Source organism: Anopheles ziemanni, chromosome 3, assembly GCF_943734765.1.
Source record: "Anopheles ziemanni chromosome 3, idAnoZiCoDA_A2_x.2, whole genome shotgun sequence".
Lineage (NCBI taxonomy): Eukaryota > Metazoa > Arthropoda > Insecta > Diptera > Culicidae > Anopheles > Anopheles ziemanni.
Window position 1 is genome coordinate 86,563,297 of NC_080706.1, and position 6,000 is coordinate 86,569,296.

A 6,000-nucleotide genomic window follows, 5' to 3' on the forward strand; every position below is an offset into this window, starting at 1 on the left:
CAACGTTGAATACCAGGAAACAGAATCTATTTGCTTATGCTTCTTATTGTATCTTTGTTTTCCTTTTTTACAGCACCTTCCTTTGAAGCAGTATATCTTTATATTTTCGCTCGATCCACACTCTTGTATCACTTCGAGATACACTTGTTGGCGTGATATATTTTGCATGTTTTGAGGATAGGTGTTTTTCAGTGGTATTTTTGGTAGTACTCGTCTTGTATGTATCGCAGTTTGTAGCTAAACATATCCCAGCCGGTTTACAGACTGATCAAACAACGAGCGACAGATCTACAACTGTTGTCTTCATTTGAACTCTCAAAGCTACCGAAAGTTCCTGTCCTTTATACTGCGCCGCAACGCCGTGGTAATTTGTGTTTTTCAAGCTTGAAACCCCCAATCGACTGTTTTGATTGAAATTTCATTTTTATATTGAAGGAAGCGATTGGAAAAACCAAGCGCAATGGAAATAGCTTATGCCAAGTGTAAAGTACCCTTTTAATAATCGTTTGAATTTGATAAAGCTGATGCCGTTGTCTTTCGAATGTCTTGGCATGGCTATTGCTCGTGTAACATTGTACGTTATAATTTAGCTCGTGAGTTTGGCAACACACGAAAGGTTATTACGGCTCGAGAAGTGTTGTGCTAAGTGTGTTAGAAGGGAATCACATTTTTCCGTTCATAGATGAATATATTTTTAATAGAACTACAAGTATTTGTATGCACTTTCAAGCTATGATTTTAATCAACCGAACTATATAAGCCATGTATAAAAACAAAAAAAATAACAATTTAATGCTTTTGCTCTATTTAATCCTTAAAGAAGTGTATGTAGAGCTATCAAACTCATATGGTGAATACTGTTTTTGCGACCAAACGCGTTTGTCATAAGAAATTGGAAAAAGTGCGTTTTACCAGCATATTACCCCACGCACCCTTAACAACTTGAAGCTCAACGTCTGTACAGCACGACTACGTTTGCATCTCTCCGTGATGGCAGTTTTTTTGTAGGATTCGTACATTCTGGATTGTTTATCTTTATTATGCCTTGCAGCTTTTGTAACATTTTGGCCTGAGGTGAAATACCGCCTGTTCAAACAAAAAGGATGCCTGAAACGAAACTTGGTATTCAAGCAAATGGTGCAAAACACAGAACAACGGTATTTCAAATTCTGAAAAGATAGCGGATTTGGTAAAAACAAAGTATGATGTCCCCCCCCTCTCACGAAAGTCGAGCACTGATCAATTCTGCTCGATTCTGCTCGATCTTGTACGCAAAGGCTCTCGGGGCTAAAATAGCCCAACTACCCATTTGAATGCTATAAACTCGAGTTGAGCGGGTTATAGCCGGCTATCTGCAAATAATAGCCGGCAGCGACAACTCCCCGCGATAGCAGCGTCTTCGCGGGCTATTTCAGTGGTGAGCGCGCGAGCACCCCAGGGCCTTGAGTTACTTTTCCCCGCGGTGTATTTGTTTCTTTCACTCCGACGCTTGGCTGTGACGTCACAGCCCGTGCGCCGAATAAATACGCTGAACGAAAATTATTTTAGTTTGGTTTTCATTTTATTTACCACTTTATTTTGCTGACTACCCACGAATTACACGTTCTATGCAATGCAGAGATAAGTCTGGAATGAAAAATAGAAAAAAAGTAGAATAAATAATTATTTGCCTTAATAAATCTTAATCGAGTCGATATTATTGCTGAACGATATGAATAAAGAATTGTTGTTATTGTGTGTTAAAGATATCAATTGAATATAGTTGAATTATAAAATTGGTAAAAACAAAGTATGATGTCCCCCCCCTCTCACGAAAGTCGAGCACTGATCAATTCTGCTCGATTCTGCTCGATCTTGTACGCAAAGGCTCTCGGGGCTAAAATAGCCGTCATATTGCGCGCAACACGAATCGGTTATATATTTTAACCTTCAGATCTACAACCGCCTACCTGGGTAAGTTTTGCCCTTTTCTTTGCAATTACTTCGAATTGAACAGTTATATCGACTCGAAATTCCAGGAATGCCTCAAGCAACATGTTTTGTATCATTCTGCCGAAAACCGACTTTTTATTTTTATTCTAAGTATTTTTTTACACCATTTTTCCATTTATACCCCTTAAATCTACAACCGCCTACCCGGGTAAGTCATACGTTTTGCACGAGAGTTTAAAAGAGTTTGTACCAAGACAAACCACCAGTAGGTGAAAGGAGGTGCCCCTCGGGTTTTTCTTTTTATATTTATATTGAAAACAATCCTAATTTATCTCAGACACACTATGAAAGACTGTTTTACTCCTCGAACAATAAGTAATGAGATAAACTCGAAGACGATCTACAAATATGCAAATTATGCTACATTTTGGACCACACAGCGGCATCTTCTAGGTGAACTTTCATCATTTGTTACACAAAATAATTATTTATTAATTGCAAGAAAATCATGATGCAACGGGTTGAATTAAATACAAAAGAAACTGTTATCGTTTGAAATAAAACGATCGAATTAATGTATATGAGCTAAGTTTTAAAATGTTAAGGCTTAAATATCAATGTAACGATGTATAATGAAGAATTTCCTCCAGATTTGCCACTGAATTTACTGAGGAACATGAACATTTCCAAAACGTAAAATTTAATGGAAAAATATTTCTAAATCTTTGAAATTTCACTTTATAAGCAAAAATGTTGAAAGGCACCTAGAAGTTAGTTCACCAGAAACTTAAGAAGTATAAACAAACACAATTACTTATTGAAAATGTATGGTTTACATGTTGGCGATTGTAGTACTATGGGATAAAATATATTTAAATGAAAAAATTACTTACTTATCGAATTTTTAATATTATTATTTGAATGGGATGTGTTAGAAAACATTCTTAAGTATCATCACTGAAAATTTGAACTCACTACGGCATCTAGAACAAAACATATTAGCTTTGAAGCACAGCAAAATGCAAACCCCCATACAAAACGTATGGCCTACCCGGGTAGGCGGTCGTATGTTAACGTAGGTATTTTTGGTCGTAGACCTGAAGGTTAAGCCGCCAGTCCCTGCGGGACAGAAATGACTGATTAAATGACTGAATAAATGACTGAAAAAGAGTAGTTTTATTCAGTCAAAACGTGAGCGATTTTGAGCGACCCTCCCCTGAATTGAGTGAGTCCTCTCTTCACACCACTCTCTCCTCTCCCCTTCTCCCTTCCCCAACCATTCGTGTGTACCAACCCAGTCATCATGCCGTAAATCAATACAACACGCAATGTTTCCTTACATTTTAATAACTTTATTTTCCTTGTTTGTTCATTAATACAGTTTCTAATTACATACCTTCTGGAAAGAAAAGAACAGACAAGTAATCACATTCCATTAGAACCTTTAAATGGACAATTACAATGCTACTCCACTTACCCTGAATACTGAACTAATTATGGATAACACTTACCTGTATAAGGAATCTTACTTACCAACATTGATTTCATGGTAGATTTCTCACCACACATCACAAATTAACACACTTTTTGCACATTTTTTGGCATCATTCTACTTCACATAGCCACCATCACAACATAGCAATGACGTCTCGATAGCTTATACCAAGATTGTTGAACTCAAGGTTATGTGGTAAATGTGAAAGAAAACAGAAATGTCAAAACTATTCATGCCAAGCAGATTCTTGGCTACTATTAACCAAACTGATAGTCTAAATCTTTGCAACAAATATTTTGGATTTATTTTATGTATTTTGTATCAAAATTACTCAATGTTTTTGGTCGAAAAATTGAATCGACAACATATTTGCATGGTTATACAACGTTGACAAGGATACAAATGTCAAAAATTAGACTTTCGATATACCTTTAGCTTCAATCACTTTGTTTGAAGCAGGAGGTAGGATTCGGAATGGAGGAGAAGATCGCTCACGATCGCAGCTGCTCGCTGCGTTGAATCGTGGACGGGAAAGGCGAAACAAGGGGAGTGCATGACGCATAGGGACGGGTGGTATAGCAGTTTGTTGAACAAGGGGTTGAAATAATGGTGGAAGTAGTGTGAAACGGGTGGAAATTAAGGGGAGATGAGTCCCGTTTCCCGCGGGGAATAGCAGCTGCATCCGTGCAATTTTTGAGAGGTGAGCGCGCGAGAGCCCCAGACCCGAGAGTTACTTCCGAGAGATTTTTTCTTTCGCTTCTACGCGCGGCTGTGACGTGACAGCCCTTGCGCGAATGAATACACTGGACGAAATTTGTTGTTGCGTTTTCATCTTTTTATTTTTCGATTTCTTATGAATCCAATAACACCAAAAAGTAAGTTAACATCGATAATCCATCAAGAACAGCATACACACTATACAATAAACTATTTCGTATGAAATATACATACTTCACTGCAGAGCTTACCTGCTAGTTGAGGAAGTTTTTTGCTCAGCTTCTATCGGTCAGGTGCGTTGCTCCGGAACTTATCATTCTGCGTAAAAAGATGTCTCCAACTAGCTAGGATCGTAGGTTGAATAGTTGATAGTTCATTGAATACTAGATATACTACCCTGCAATAGGTGAAATGTAAAAATTATATGTAATTATCGCCGAAAAACTTAAGCGAACTTACCGTGTTGCTTTGTTTACGTCGATCTAGCAAAATCGCTCTACGCATGTGATGAACGCAGCGAAGGAGTAAACAATATTCATATCTCCATCGTTCTAATGGAGAAATGCAAGCTCATGCTTGAAGCGACGGAGGACGCAGCGACGGATGCACGCAGCGACTGAGACACACGCACAACGCGATGTGCCGCAATGGAAAAATGTTGAGCTCGGTGCGCTTCCCCTTGTACGGGAGCGAGCGTGATGCAGGGTGCGCGCGTTCGATCACCCAAAAAAGATCTCTCCATCGAAAAATTCGAGAGCGGGATCGAAAAATTTGGCTAAGTTCGCGAGCGACAGGTCTTCGCCACTATCGCGGCATCTGCGGACGGCACCCCGGTGTACAAAAACTTGCATGCAATCACTGAACGCCATACATTAGAATTACTGAACGCCATATACTTGAATCACTGAACGGCAAGCAATAGGAGTCTTTTTGATATATGGCGTTCAGTAATTCGAAAAATGAGGGGAAGGAACTCACTCCCCTTCTGTTATGGGTTACCCCTCCTCGTTCCTCCCTTCCCACATTTTTCCCCATACCCTCCGGGTCTCCCAATGCCCACGAGGGAAATGTCATACGAAAATGTAAACAACAACTATTTTGGAATTTACCTTTAGGTTATGTTACCGTTTTATTAATTTAATTTCTCTTTTTACACTTCACTGGCTCTACTCCTAGGTCAACTTCTGGCAAAACCTGCAAAAGAAGAAAGACTATATCACTTATTATGTACAATTATGCACAATATAAAGATGGAATACTTATCTTCTTTCAATTGCCAGCAACAAGTGGAAGAGCGTTGACAATACTAAAGCACGATCGATTTTTATCTGCTTTACATGTTTAAATGAAAGCAAACACTTTATTAACCAATCTTATCTATTAACGAGCTTGGTAAGATTGAAAACACAACTATTTTTCGCACTTATATTTTTACTGCACACGACGCACTCCAAGTGCTGCTGGCAGCTATCAACACTGAGCTGATACAGGTAAACAAAACAAAAGGTATAGGTAAACAAAACAAAAAACAAATATTGCATTATGAAGATTCATTGTGCTTAAAGATTGACCCACTCGTTCGTAAGTGGCAAGTGACTGGCATGCAGACAATTTGACGAAAGCTGTTCGCTCCGGAGAAATCATTTACCGGTAACAAATTGTTTGAAAGCTTGTAATTACATACGCTGTGAAATCATATAGCCACCTGAATACCAGCTCCTTGCTCACACGGGACAGGTAGACTAGCATTAACCACTTGCCAATTTCAGGCCTTACTGCGTACTTGCCTGAGCAATCAAGTTATCTTTCCTACGCACGAGTCAACTATAAGAAGTAATATTTGATCGAGCAGCGAA